The sequence below is a fragment of the Mastigoproctus giganteus genome, chromosome 6 (assembly GCF_048544385.1).
Source record: "Mastigoproctus giganteus isolate SK-2022 chromosome 6, ASM4854438v1, whole genome shotgun sequence".
Lineage (NCBI taxonomy): Eukaryota > Metazoa > Arthropoda > Arachnida > Uropygi > Thelyphonidae > Mastigoproctus > Mastigoproctus giganteus.
The window spans coordinates 72,772,724-72,788,262 of record NC_143580.1 but is presented as its reverse complement, the minus strand read 5'-3'; the positions used below and the strand labels follow the sequence as shown (position 1 = coordinate 72,788,262).

The 15,539-nt window shown below is 38.0% G+C and overlaps 1 protein-coding gene across 4 annotated transcripts in view; it reads right to left on the bottom strand.

The window, feature by feature from the left end:
- Pask (PAS domain containing serine/threonine kinase) overlaps window positions 1-15,539 on the bottom strand; it is a 413,885-nt gene that overhangs the window by 341,938 nt on the left and 56,408 nt on the right. For 2 of the 4 annotated variants that reach the window (XM_090376046.1, XM_090376048.1), the window contains exon 1: window positions 12,418-12,768. The exons of the other annotated variants lie outside the window; for them this stretch is intronic. The gene's annotated coding sequence lies outside the window, so the exon portion shown is untranslated. Of the gene's footprint in view, window positions 1-12,417; window positions 12,769-15,539 lie in introns of those variants that run through there. 4 annotated transcript variants of the gene reach the window in all.

The window sequence follows — 15,539 nt, the reverse complement described above, 5'->3', positions numbered from 1 at the left end:
TCCAGGATTGCATTCGTTAAAAAAATATTTAAATATCGCATAAGAATTTTTTTTTTTTTTTTTTGGCATCTAGATACAATAGGTGGTATTTCAGTTTCTCTTATGCATAGGCTTCTTTTAACTGTCAGTAATATCATACTGTTTTTTCAGAATATCACTTTTTGAGCAAATACTTAAGAAATTTTGGTTTGGGTTGAAGAAATCAGTCAGACTGTAGAAATGACTGCTAATGCAAAAGGTGTAAGAGCTTTATTAAGTAGGATGTATGGATAGCATATACAGTTCAACAAATGACAGACATCTTCCACATTAAATGCATTACTCAGACTGGCTGTCAAATAACAATTAAAGAAACAGATATTCTAAGGGATAAAACAGGATAGCTGCCAAGTTATCACATCTGATAAATATGAAAAGATTATGCAACTTCTTTGTTCCCAAGTTTAACTAGATAGAAACAAAATTTTCAAAATAATCTGCTGAAATATGTGATCATGATCCAATATTTCTGAAAATAATAGTAAAAAGAAATTAATCATGATGTTATCTTTACAATCTGCAGATATAACATCAATCCTTGAATGAAAGTCTCTCGCAAAACCCAGGAAAATGAGCTTCCAAGTCTAAAGATAAAGTTGCACTAAAGTTATTTTTCACTACAAAGCGATAATCACTTGGCACAGAAGTGTAGTAGTTGGCCATCTTATGAGAACAAATTAATTAAGTCACACTAAATAACACATGAAAGACAAAGTTTTTTTATTGAAAATGTTTCAATTACATTGAAAGTGGATTTCAGGAAGGCTTTTGACAATGTTGCACATTAAAGACTGCTTTACAAACTGAAGCAATGTGGCATTAAGGGCAAGTTACTGCTATTATTATTATTAGCCATACGATGCAAGGAAGCCTGAGGTTTATGCTGCGGAGAGAGAGAAGTAGAAGGGAATCACCAAGAAAGAGAAGAATGATGATATCCAGCTCAGGACTCTAGGTGTGCCAAGCCCATACTCACCAGATGTGAGCCCCTGGATAACATGACAGTTAAGTGGAAGACAAGAGAGTAGTTATCAATGGCACTGCTCTTCATGGACCTCTCATTATTATTGGAGTTCCCCAAGGTTCAGTGTTGGGCCCTTTCATCTTTTCAATATTTATAAATGATATTGATGAAGGTATATCAAACTTAATGTCTAAGTTTGCAGATGATACAAAGGTTGCAGGGTGGTTATCATCAGGGTTGTATCAGGTGCTACAGCAAAAAGATTTAGGAAAATTGGGTTAATGGGCTGAGAAATGGCAGTGGATTGTATGGCAATCAGAAAGTGTATAAACAGTCCCGACATATTTTGTTACATACGTCAGGCGAAATATTACCGATTTTGTAAAAAAATCGTATTATGCATCATCATCATCATCATCATCATCAGCCATTTTCAATCCACTGCAGGATGAAGGCCTCTCCAGCAACTTTCCAGTTCCTTCTGTTTTGAGCACTGGACATCCATTTACTGCCCACAAACTCATGAATTTCATCTATCCATCTCCGCCTTTGTCTTCCAGGTTTTCTTCTAGCTCCTCTTGGATACCATTCTGTTATTTTCTTAGTCCATCTGTCATCATGTCTTCGAGCTATGTGTCCTGCCCAAGACCATTTTAGTTCTTTAGTTTTGATAAGAATGTCCTTTACTTGAGTTTGTTGCCTAATCCATGTGTTTCTCTTCTTATCTAACAGTCTGATTCCCAATATGATTCGTTCCATTCTTCGCTGTGTAGTTCTCAGCTTCTCTTCCATTCTTTTGGTGAGTGCCCAAGTTTCACTTCCATAAGTCATGGTGGGGAGTATACATTGGTTCATTATTTTACGTTTCAGACAAACTGGGATATTGCTCTTCAGTATGTGACTATATTTCCTGAATGCTATCCATCCAAAATTTATTCTTCTCTTGACTTCCAGCCATTTATCATTATTACAGCTAATAACTTGTCCGAGATAAGTATATGACTCCACCTTTTCAATTACTGCTCCTTCAATCATTATTTCCCTTTTTGTGTCATACTTGTTCATCATTACTTTTGTTTTAGCCATATTCATCTTTAGTCCAAAATCCTTACTAGCTGTGCATAACTGATTAAGATTTTCCTCTAATTCTTTGGGATCATGGCTTATGACCACAATGTCATCTGCAAATCGTAAATGATTTAGGTACTCTCCGTTCACATTGACTCCTTTCTGCGACCAGTCTAATCTTCTGAAAGCCTCCTCAACGGCAGCAGTAAACAGCTTCGGAGATATTGTGTCTCCTTGTCGAACTCCTTTCTCAATTTTAAATTTCCTACTGTCTTTGTCTAGTCTAATAAAGGAGGTAGCACTCTCGTATATTTTCTTCAAAATCATAATATATGGGGTATCAATGCCTTGTCTTTCCAGTGCCCGAAACATTGCCTTATGCTGTATGGAGTCAAATGCCTTTTCATAATCCACAAATGCCAGGCATAATGGTGTTTTATATTCATTTGCTTTCTCCATTAGCTGTGATATTACATGAAGGTGATCCATAGCTGAGAATCCTGTCCTAAAGCCAGCTTGCTCTTTCGGTTGATTCTCATCAAGTATTCTTTCTAATCAGTTAGTAATGACCCTTGTGAACAACTTGTAGATGTGGGATAACAAGCTAATTGGTCTATAATTTCCAATTTCTGATTTATCTCCTTTCTTATGCAGCAAAACTATGATTGCATTATTCCACTGCTTAGGCATCACACCTTTTCTAATGCACTTTGTGAAGAACCTTGCCAGTTTTTGTGTTATGTCTCTTCCTCCCAATTTTAACAACTCTACAGTAACTTCATCTTCCCCCGGGGCTTTCTGATTCTTCATTTTCTTCAATGCATGTTCTACCTCATCAGGAAGAATATTGGGTATGTCGTATGTGTTGCTATTTTGCAATCCATCTTCCCCACTGCTGGCATCATTCCCCTGCTCCTTGTATAATTCTCTATAGTAGTCTTCTGCTATTTGAATTATGCCTTCTCTGCTGTTTATAAGTACACCATCGCTATTCTTCAGTTTCAGTATCATTTGTCTTTCTGTATTACTGCTCATGGCTGCTGATTTAAATCCTTTGTTTTCCCTTAATGCTTGTTCTACTTTTCTTGTGTTAAATCTTCTTATGTCCTCTCTGAGTCTCTTTCTAATGGCTTTGCATAACTCAGTATACTCAATTTTCTCCCTGTCAGTGTTTTTCTTGCTTTTCATTTGTCGTCTTCGGTTCATCATGACAAGTGTTTCTTGACTAATTTTTTCTTCTTTGGATTTCTTTTTCCCTATAGGTTTCTTGGGCTTTATCACTTTCAAAAAGTTGTAATATTCCTCGTCGATATCTTGGTCCTCAGCAGTCTGCAGAAGCTCATACTTGTTCTTAAGTTCCAGTACATACTGCTTTTTCTCCTCTTCTGTTATCTCAAAGACCTTTGTATTATTTACTCGAGTCAGTTTTTTCCTTTCCTTTCCTACATCTATATCAAGTGTACATCTTACCATTCTGTGATCACTTCCAACATTTACCTTATTCAGGACGGTGACATCATTCACAATATATCTTCTGTTAGTGAGGATGAAGTCGATTTCATTAGTAGTTAATCCATTTGGACTCTTCCATGTCCACTTTCTGTTCACCCTTTTCTTGAAAAAAGTGTTCATTACTGACAGTCCTTGAGATTCTGCAAATTCCACAAGTCTTTCACCTCTTTCATTTCTTTCACCAATTCCAAAATTTCCTATAGTTCCCCTTTCTGCGCTGTTTTGTCTTTTTCTAACCTTAGCGTTGAAGTCTCCCATAATAATAGTGTAGTGGGTTTTCTGCTCATCTAGAAGACTCTCAATTTCGGTGTACATTTCTTCAACCTCTTCATCATCATGGCTCGATGTTGGTGCATAAATCATTATAATCTTTAGCTTGTATCTCTTAGAAATCTTGAGTATTAGTCTTGACACTCTTGGTGATGTACTTTTGAATTCCAAAATGTTGTTTTTAAAATCTTTATGGACCAGAAACCCAACTCCACCTTCACTCCTTTCACTGTTTCCATTGGTGTACAGCAGATTTCCACTTGATAAACTTATAAGTGATTCATTTCTTCTTCTTGTTTCAGCCAAACTGATGATATTCCAATTCACATTTTCTAATTCCTTTTCCAGCTCTAATATCCTGTCTTCACCGACGAGTGTTCTTACGTTATAACAGGCCAAGTTCAGTTTCCGTGCATGGCAGCCTGGTCGTACCCAGAGATTCTTAGCACCCTCTGCTTCCACTCTAATCCTCTCGCTGCCGTAAGAGGGAGAGTGAAAGCTGCTGGGGACTGAGGGCCATTTGTTTCGTCGTGCTTTCATATTGCTGGAGGGTTTGGTCTTTTCCTCTTCACGCTGACCAGGCGTCTTGAAGAGAACCACTCTACACGTTCGTTGCCACCTAAGTGACGTAACAGGGCTTACCATCGAGAAGGTGTGCATGAGTGGATTTTAGGGAGGCAGGCCAACCGGACTTCTCCTAAATCTTCTGTAATAGAGAGATATTGGATCCATCAGTGTTTTAGGCTGAGTGTCTGATAACACACAGGATACCTGTTCCCCTCTAATTATGCATACTTTGACATAAAACTAGGCGATCAGAATAAATCGTGGGCACCGCATAAAGTATGCCATACATGTGTCGAACATCTTAGAAAATGGAGTCAAGGAAAAAAGGTGTGCTTGCCATTTGCTATTCCTATGGTGTGGCGCGAGCCAGTAGGCCATGCTAAATGTTATTTTTGTGTATGTGACGTTAAAGGTTACAATTCAAAAATAAAAAGGAGATCAAATATCCAGATCTACCGTAAGCCATAAGACCAGTTCCGCATGGACCTGATCTGCCTGTAAAACCTCCACCAGAAACTTTGGAGTCCACATCTTCTTCCACCGAAGCAGAAGCTAAAGGGTTAGTGAAGAGGAATGTTATCAACCAGAAAATATTTTCATGCCACAGCAATTTACACAAGTTAAACTGAACGATTTAGCAAGGGACTTAGGTCTTCCAAAGTATGCTGCTGAAATTCTGGGATTCAGACTTCAAACGAAGAACTTACTTGCACCAGGTACATCATTTTCCTGATACAGAAATCGTGAAAGGGTGTTTATACAGTATTTTTCACAAGAAGGTCCTCTCGTATATTGCAGTGATATCGCTGGTTTAATAAGTGCCTTAGGAGCTCCATCATATGTTCCTAGTGAATGGAGACTATTTATAGACTCTTCTAAGACTAGTTTAAAAGGTGTTCTCTTGTATAATGGAGATAAGTACACATCTGCCAGTTGCTCATTCAGTCTACTTAAAAGAAACTTATGACAATCTAAAGTTGCTTCTGGAGAAAATTAAATATCAAGATCATGAATGGCAACTATGTGGAGACTTAAGTGTTATGTATGTTGTTGGGGCAACAGAGTGGGTACACTAAAATGTCATGCTTTATTTGTGAATGGGATAGCAGAGTTAAAGTGCTGCATTGAACAAAGAAGCAATGGTCTCGGAGGCACAATCTTACACTGGGGTCAAAAAATATTGTGCACGAAAGTTTGGTGAAGCCAAATAAAATACTTTTACCTCCACTGCATATCAAGTTAGGCATAATGAAGCAATTTGTTAAAAGCATTTAATAAGGATGGCAACTGCTTTAAGTACCTTTGCAGTAAATTTCCCGGCTTATCTGATGCAAAACTTAAGGAGGGTATCTTCATTGGTCCCCAAATTAGAAAATTGGTTTTATACGGTCAGTTTGAAACTACTATGACTGACGTTGAAAGGGAAGCATGGATTGCTTTTAAAAGTGTAATGGAAAGCTTTCTAGAAAATCACAAATCACAGGATTATGAGAAAATTGTTCAAAACATGCTTGAAAAGCTTCAATTTAGGTTGCAATACGAGCATCAAAATTCACTTTTCGCATGCCCATCTTGATTTCCCCCCCGAAAATCTTGCACAGATGAGCGAAGAACAAGGGGGGAGATTCCATCAGAACATAAAGGAAATGGAGCAGAGGTACCAGGGAAGGTGGAATACAAGCATGATGGCCGACTACTGCTGGTGTTTAAAAAGAGAGAAACCTGGCACTGTACATAAAAGAAAAACGATTAAAAGTTCTTTTCAAACAAAGAGACAAAGGTCTGATTAATGAAAGTTTCAGAATTTTGATTAATATTTGTTAGTATTTACGTATTTTTTGATATATGAAAATGTAATCCTATCATCCTATCACAGTAATTTTACCGAGTCAGCCATTTGGTTGTTTCCAGGAGATAAAACTACAGCAGTGCCACCTGCTTGGTCAGTGGTGACTAGAAATTTGGCATAAATTGCGTAAAATTATGACATCACGAGGCAGCTTCATCACTGAATAAGAGCTACTCCATTTATATGGCTGCGGCAGGTTTAGTAGTTTAATTTGTTAAACTACTAAAGCACCGAAAGATATATGCTCCCAGAAGGGCCTTCCATGGCGGAAATGTTTCAGTGGAGACGTCAGACGAAACCCGTTTCAAAAGGTCCACACACGACCTTTTCAACTAAATTGTGATCCAAGAAAGCAACGGGAAACTACTTGGATTATCCTTCCCTTGAAAACTTCAATGATAGCAAGCAAAATAAACCACGGCTCCGAGTCTCGGCGTCCCTTGAATGGGGCAGGGGTGCTAAGAATCTCCGAGCTTGCGTCGAAGAATTTTCTGAAACTAGCTACATGGAACGTTAGAAGCCTACTACAACCAGGAAAACTAGCCAATGCTTTACAAGAAATGGAACGCATTAACATCAACATACTTGGGCTAAGCGAAACCAAATGGCCTGGAACAAAGAAGTTTATATCAAACGACCACCACGTCTTCTGTTCCGGAGGAGAAGAGAACACCAAGCAGACGTATGGCGTCGCTTTCGTTGTCCACAAACAACTGGCCAACAAAGTCACCAGTTTCACCCCAATATCGGAACGAATCGCACTACTACAGCTAGCAGGCAACAAGATCAACCTGAATGTGCTCCAGGTCTACGCACCAACAGCGGACAAAGACGATCAAGAAATTGAATTGTTCTACGACAAGCTAAGCAACACTTTAAAGTCGCTGAAGAAGCACGACATGACGGTCATCCTCGGTGACTTTAATGCCAAAATCGGTCAAGGAAAGCTACAAAATATAGTCGGAGAACATGGCTTGGGGACACGGAATGAACGAGGCGACAGACTCGTCCAGTTCTGCCAAGAAGAAAAATTTAGCATTGCCAACACTTGGTTCAAACTACCACCTCGTCGACTATACACCTGGACCTCACCACAAGACTCTGACAACAATATCGTCAGGAACCAAATTGACTACATCTTAATCAACATCAGATATAAGTCAAGTGTCCTCAAGGCAAAAACTTACCCCGGAGCTGACATATCATCAGACCATAACCCAGTAATAGCAACACTACGTCTGAAATTACGAGCAGTCAAACGCACAAGCACAACAAAAAGAATCGACCTGGAGAAACTGAAGAACACCGCCAACAGGCGACAAGTACAGCTTCATCTCAACACTACAATCTGATCGATCAAAGCAGTAACAACAGACGTGCAAGCATTCGGGCGTTCACTCAAACAGTGCATCAATGAAACAGCAGAAACCCTGCTAGGACATCAGGCGTCGAAAAAGAAACAACGGTGGATGACCCAGCACATACTAGACCTAATGGATGAACGGAGAATATTCAAAAGCAACAACAACCGGGAAAAATACAAAGAAATACAACAAAAGATCAAACAGGAAATCCGGAAGGCGAAGGAAAAATGGATGGAAGATCAGTGTGCAGAAATCGAAGACCTAATCAAGAAAAATGACAACTATAACCTGCACAAGAAGCTGGAAACATCTACAAACCGGCTCCTATCCCAAGTTTATATACGGACAACAATCAACCTATACTAAGCAAACAAGCCAAACTCGACACCTGGAAGAGCTATATATACAATCTGTTCGGCACCAACAGAAAACCGGCAGAAACGCAACAACAAACACAGGAAGACAATCTCCACATATTAACATCTGAAGTGGAACATGCCATCCGAATAACAAAGCCAGGCAGGGCCTGTGGACCTGATCAGATTCATGTGGAACTGCTGAAACAACTAGACTACAGCAACATCCAGCAACTAACGAAATGGTTCAATCAAATCTACAACAATGACATTCCATCCGAATGGCTCCAATCCATCTTTGTGGCCCTACCAAAAAAGGCTACCAGCCGGAAATGCGAAGACTTCAGGCTGATCAGTCTAATGAGCCAGGTGCTAAAAGTCTTCCTCAAGGTGATTCAGCAAAGGATAAGATGTAAGTGCGAAAGTGCACTAGGAAACACACAGTTCGGATTCTGCAGGGGACTAGGCACCAGAGAAGCAATTTTCTGTTTACAAATATTGCTACAAAGGTGCTATGAACATCAAAAAGACGTGTATATATGTTTTATTGACTACGAGAAAGCCTTCGATTCAGTAGACCACGACCGCCTAATTGACCGACTGAGAAAACTTGGGCTTGAAAACAATGATATCAACTTTATTACAACTCTCTACTGGAATCAAACAGCCCGGCTTCGCTATGACAACGACCTGACAGACCCAATTCCAATAAAAAAAGGAGTCTGGCAAGGCTGAGGCTGTCCATTATCTCCCATTCTTTTTAACATCTATTCGGAAATGATCTTCGACCAAACACTGGCTGACAAGAACATCGGCATAAAAGTTAACGGACACTACATCAATAACTTAAGATATGCCGATGACACAGCACTAATAGCGGATTCAGAACAAGATTTACAGACCATCTTGAACGAAGTGGACATAGAAAGCCAAGCATGGGGGCTACGAATCAACAAAAAGAAAACAAAGGTGATGAAGGTCAGCAGGACTGCAAGCAATATCACGATCAAACTAAACAACAAAAAATTAGAGCAAATACACCGCTTCAAGTATCTCGGAGTACTCATTGATGACCAGCTGAACCATGAGGCCGAAATCAAAAGCAGAATTGAACAAGCCAGGCAGGCATTCACCAAATGGAGAACCCTCCTCACCGACAGAAGCTTGAACATCATGCTCAAATTACGCACATTGAAATGCTACATCTGGCCAATACTGCTCTACAGTGTAGAAACCTGGACTCTAACATCAGCCACTACAAAAAAGCTCCAGGCCTTCGAAATGTGGCTCTACCAAAGAATGCTGAAAATTCCGTGGACAGCCAAGATAACCAACGCACAGGTCCTGCAGGACATGCACACGGAACGGGACCTGCTCAAAACCATCATTAGCAGGAAATGCAAATACCTAGGTCACATCGCTAGGAACCAACAAAAATATCACCTACTACCACTCATCCTGGAGGGAAAGATCGAAGGCAAGAAACGCCCAGGCAGACCGAAAATGGCATGGCTAGATAACATCAACACCTGGCTTCACATGACAACAGCACAAATTCTACACGCAGCGCTAGACAGAGAACAATATCAAAACGAAGTCGCAAACGCCATTCGGCAGCATTAAAGAAGAAGAAGAATCCTATTATAAAAAACAATACTTTTTTATTTCTTAAATTGTGAGGTACCTGGATGTGATAGAAAAAAATCTAAGTCATACATGAAATCACAGCAACATATTTCGGCAGTAGGACCTACTGAAATTCACACCCCAGTGAACAAACTTAAATTTGTAAACTAGTGTTATTTATCACCACAAAATTAAAAGGATACGGTACGATGGATATTGTACACCTTTTTATAATATAAATATATAAATTTCAAAAAAAAAAAAAAAAAAAAGTTTAAATAACTTAAACTCAAATTACACGGCACGCCTGGAATGTTGTTGCAGCACCCCGGCTGAAAACCACTGCTGTAACTAAATCAATGGCCTTCAGTCTAATTGGAGGAATGAATGGGCAATATGGTAGATGTGCAGAAACCAACTGCTCTCAGTTCGCACATAAAAGTTGTTGGTTTTTGCTTTTTTTTTTTTTTAAATAAATCATGAATTGCTGCTATTTGGTAATATTTCTGAAATGTACTGCACTGCATACATTAACTAATTTGTCTGACATTGCACTAGTCTCATCGGTTCATCTGACACCCATTTAGGCCTAAATGTTGAATAATACCTCAGCAGCTTCTACAATTACCCCAGTATGCTTCCCATTTACAATATTTATTTGGTGAAATCATTAGTTAGTCTCACTGAAAAGAATTTAAAAACTGTTTGAGACCACTGTAGTCATCTTAACAAAAACAATATCTCTTTCCTTTACCTTTGACAGTAGTTACATCTTTAAGTAAATCCTACATCAATATATTATGATAACTGCCACATAGTGGTTCCTTATCAGGAGATTCCTAATGGATGAAGGTCACTGCCAATAATCAGATCAAGTGTATTGCTTTCTCTTGTTGCCTTTCTAACATGCTTGTGTAGAAAGCAGTTATCCAATAGTCAGGTTGTGCTATTGTATGAGCCATATACCCACTACTTCCAGTCAATATCTGTAAAGTTCAAATCCTTCATTATAAGACATTCTGATTTGCTTGCCCACTCTATTTATCTGTTCAGCTGTTCATTGTCCTCATCAGTCATTTGGCCTAGGAAATACCACTACAGTCATTTATGTTTTTCCCAGTACTAATAACACAAACTGACCCAACATTGCACTAGCCACTCTTATCCACAGGTACACTGCCTTAGATTGTAAAATAATAAGAGAAGTTTAGATTAATTAAGAGAAGTTTAGTTTAGACTAGTACGTCGAACCCTTGCGTATGATACTCTCCAGAAATTAAAACGAAAAAAATCGAGAAACTTACATTAGAGTAACAAATAATTTAAAAAATAATTAAAAATCAATTTAAAGCAATTAAAAATAATTAATTAATGATTTTTAATTGTGTTAAATTGATTTTTAATTATTTCATTTTAATTTCTGGAGAGTATCATACGGAAGTGTTCTACGTACTATATTGAGGTAAACTTCTCTTATTATTTTACAAATATTGATATCAACGTAGAATGTATTGAGCATTACAGCTCTGGTTCACACTATCTAACTGCCTTAGATTATATGTGGTTCTTATCCGAGAGCATAACACTCCCTTCATCCTGTCTGTCCTCTCTGTGCCCATTGTACTCACCACATTCAAATTCCAAATCACTTATGCCTGAATAGCACCATCATGTGTTTGTTTCTGTTCTTTAACTCTAACAGCATATATATTTGTTTGTCCCACGAGAATCCGCAACAGACACTAGTCCACAACATCTTGCTTTCCAGGCTGCCGCATGTCTGAAGAGAAGTAGCACAAAATCTGTTTCACCTCTGCTTGCAGCTCCTGTTAATCTATTAGTCTATGTAACTACCCCTCCCCAAGCAAGCAGTTTCCAACTCACTTAACACTGCCTTGATATCAGCAAATATTCTTACCATTCATACAGTGTGTGAAGTTGAAATGTTATAAGGAGAGAAAATCATTCACTGAATTACCCCGGGGGGCTCACATCCGGTGAGTATGGGCTTGGCACACCCAGGGTCCTGAGCTGGATATCATCATTCTTCCCTTTTTTGGTGATTCCCTCCTACTTCTCTCTCTCAGTGTATTCAAAATTTTTTTGGCTGGTGCAGCATAAGCCTCAGGCTTCCTTGCACCATATGGCTAATAATAATAAAACAATAATAAAAAAAGTAAGTGGTACAGAAATTTCTAAAAAACATCTAATAATTATGGGTATAACTTCCAGAAATTAAAGAGCCCTCACCCAGTTGAAGTGCTTAGATTTACACTATTTTCCTTAAAATAGTGGAAATCTAAGCCCAATGTGCAACTAAAAAAAAAAAAAAAAAAAAGAGAGTAGTTTTTAATGTTCATGAGAAATATTTTCCTCAAAATGTACAGCCATCTTTATTTCTTGTTCAACCTAAGTGAATTTTCTATCAGTATTGGGCATTAGATAATTCATTTACAATAATGCTTTTTCACCCAGAAACTTAGGCTCAATATCAGTCTCTAAGTACATTACCAATAACATCTATTATGATATTAGAAAGAAAAAGGCGATCCGCATGCGCAAAAGTTAATTTTTAAATTGGAAGACAATAGTCCTCCACGTGACTAATAGTGTTATGAAATCCGCGCATTACTGAAGTGGTAAATTGAATACACATATGAAGTAATAAATAATAATAATACAGAAAATGTTCCCAAAGATATGCAACTATTCTTGCATTACCTGTAAACAGAACTGTAGTACATCACTATACATTAAAAACAAAATAAAAACATTAAGCAAGTCTGAAATTGTAATACTTACAAACAAATTTCGAGGTTAAAAGGATCTTCATCAGATTTTAGTCTATCAAACTGTAAATGCATCCCATAACAAACGCGAAACTCTTGCACTATCCACGAGGTGTGATAGGTTAATAAAATGCTGCCGGTGTGCGGCGCACATTATGTAACAATCAAATAGTAAACTCAAAACATCTGTCCATTTCCATGCACATTACAAAAAAATCAACAAGTAATGCACAGGAGCGTAGTGGAACAAACACATTTTAAAAAAAGTAATCCTTTAAAGGACGATAAACTGGAAAGCATGTCCGTCCTGCGGTGAAGCTGTAACGTCAACACCCATAGAAAAGACGTAAACTCTCAATGGATAAATACGACGTAAACCTTATGACACGAGCAGGCGCGGAAACCAACGAGCTCCAGAATTTTGGTGTGTAGCGTCTCTCTCTCAGCTGTGAATGCTAGGCAGGACTGAATGTTAACAGCAGTTATAAAAGACCTGACAAATCAATATAAATTTCTCAATTAAAGACGCATTTTAGATGGTGATGCTATAGTCTTCTAAGGTTTTCCCCAGTGAAAACCATTAAAATGCAACACAAAATGATGGCCAAGGAAATCGGCTTTTAATATAATTCAGTCTCAAAATTTTACTTTTCATTAACAGACTTGTAAAAAAAAAAAAAAAAAAAAAAAAAAAATACAGTTATTCACACTATTTGCAATTTAATGGTATGTTTGTAAAACGATTGTAGTTATATTGTACAAACCAAACTGTTATTTTTAGGCCACCCGAATAATTAAATTCATATGCCGTGCTGTGTCTTATGCTTGTTAATTGTGTGTGTGTTCTATGGTCGATTTGTCTGTTTTGCTGGACGAAAAACCCCAGTTTCTGGGGAAAAACCTTGCTAACTACGCCTGAGACCGACTAACTCAGCCACGGAGTGAAAAAAGCCCATTAAAGTTCCTCGCGTCATCGACGGGATTCGAACCCGGGCCTTTTTTCACCCGGTGTGGGGAGGACGGTGACAGTTATATTGTACATTACAATCTCTATAAATATAAAATCCACATGCCTGCTATTGTTAGCAGTTTAGGTGCGATAGTTCCCGTGAACATGATTTAATCCGCGCTAAACCCAAGATGAAAAATCGGTCCAATATTTCAATATACACAGTAAACTCTGTAAAATCCAGCACTTAACAATTTGGAAATATTAAGAAAACAACCCGGCATATCAATGATGGTATTTATATTTAAGAATCCATTAAAAAAAAAAATAAATAAATAAAAAAAGCTGAACTTTTTCTTTATAAGGCTTACAGAACATCTTGTCTTTCAAATTTTTTCGCAGCTAACAGGATTTAAATTTCATAGAAAAACAAAATTTCCCTTTGCGGCGGGCGAACTGCCGTGGTACAGCCTAGGGACGTAGCTACCGTATAGCAAAAGTAGGCAAACACCAGGGGGCCCCTACTCCACCAGGACCCACAAACAGATGCAAGTAGGGGGTCGACCCTAATACGCTAAGGCCTACAGACAGACGCAAGATAAATAAATAAATAAATTTTCTGTTTATACTCCGGCACGACAACCAAGTCAGTAGAGTTTACAATAAATCGTCAATACAAATATTTATCGTATTTAGTAGTCACGGGCTTGAACCCCGGTCCACTCAAGGAACGCGTGCTATGCACTCTCGCTCCTGACCACTGGGCTACGTCAGGCCTAATGTTATGAAACTATTTTTCTCACTGAGCTCTTCAACAATGTGATACATCTAAAATAAGGAAGGAATTCTTTTTATATATTTTCACCAAAACATAACAAACCCAGGCGGCGGTAGTCTTTATTTTGCTTTTACAAATGCAACTTTGTATAGTGATCAAACGCCCGTTCGTTTAGTATATGGCGTTCGGGATACGCCTCACGTTTACGAACATTTAGCTATGCACGGTGGCCAAAAGTTGTTAGTTGATTAATTTCAATTCAAGTTTGTTCAAGTTAAAGTCATTATCAAAACAGCAATTGGCATACAAAAATGTAGTTGTTTATTATTACTATTTAAAATAGTTTGAAAATTTTTAATTTTAAAATTAAATTAATCAAATTTTTAGTTAAAAATGGATGAAAAGAAAAAGGGAAAGAGTCGAGCCCAAAAAAGAACAATGAAGAAAGCAAAAGAACAAGATCAATAAGTTACCTAAATTAGATCATTTCTTTACAAAACACAGCAATGGATTATGTCCAGAGGAAGGTAAAGACCAATATTGAATCGGAAAAGAATGTTGCCGGTGTAAATATATCTGCGGATCATTTAAATCAAGCAGGGTCATCAAACGAAAACGATTCAACAATCGTAGATATGCCGTAGATAACAATTCAACAATCGTAGAACAATGAAGAAAGCAAAAGAACAAGATCAATAAATTACCTAAATTAGATCATTTCTTTACAAAACACAGCAATGGATTATGTCCAGAGGAAGGTAAAGACCAATACTGAATCGGAAAAGAATGATGCCGGTGTAAATATATCTGCGGATCATTTAAATCAAGCAGGGTCATCAAACGAAAACAATTCAACAATCGTAGATATGCCTTCGTTGGAAATTAGTGTTGAACGCACTGCACCGTTTATTCCCTCGAGCTACCTTGGAGAATACGTGGACATCAACATTTCCCATGAAACAAAAATAAACATTATGAGTTTGTCACCTCAGAAACCTAAAGGATCATTTCCAAGGTATCCTGAACAACAAAACAGAAGTTTTATTGACATGTACTACTATTTTACTTCAACTTATGGCCCAGTTCCTCGTTTGTGGTTGTGCTACTCACGAATTTTAGATTCTGCATATTGCCAACCATGGCTGTTTTCAAATATTAAAAGTCAACTACGCCAAATGCAACTGAACAAAGTTGCAATTGGCGATATCGAACGAAAGGACGACTACGAGACACTACATCATATCGAGGCATGTGCTATACATGAAATGTGGCAAAAGAACGCAACGATTGATAAATCTTGAGGAACAAGTAAGATACAGATCCTCATTTTGGAAAATGGTACTAGAACGGTTATTTCGGATAACGCTTATATTGGCTAAAAATTCTTTAGCATTTTGCGGTCTTTTTT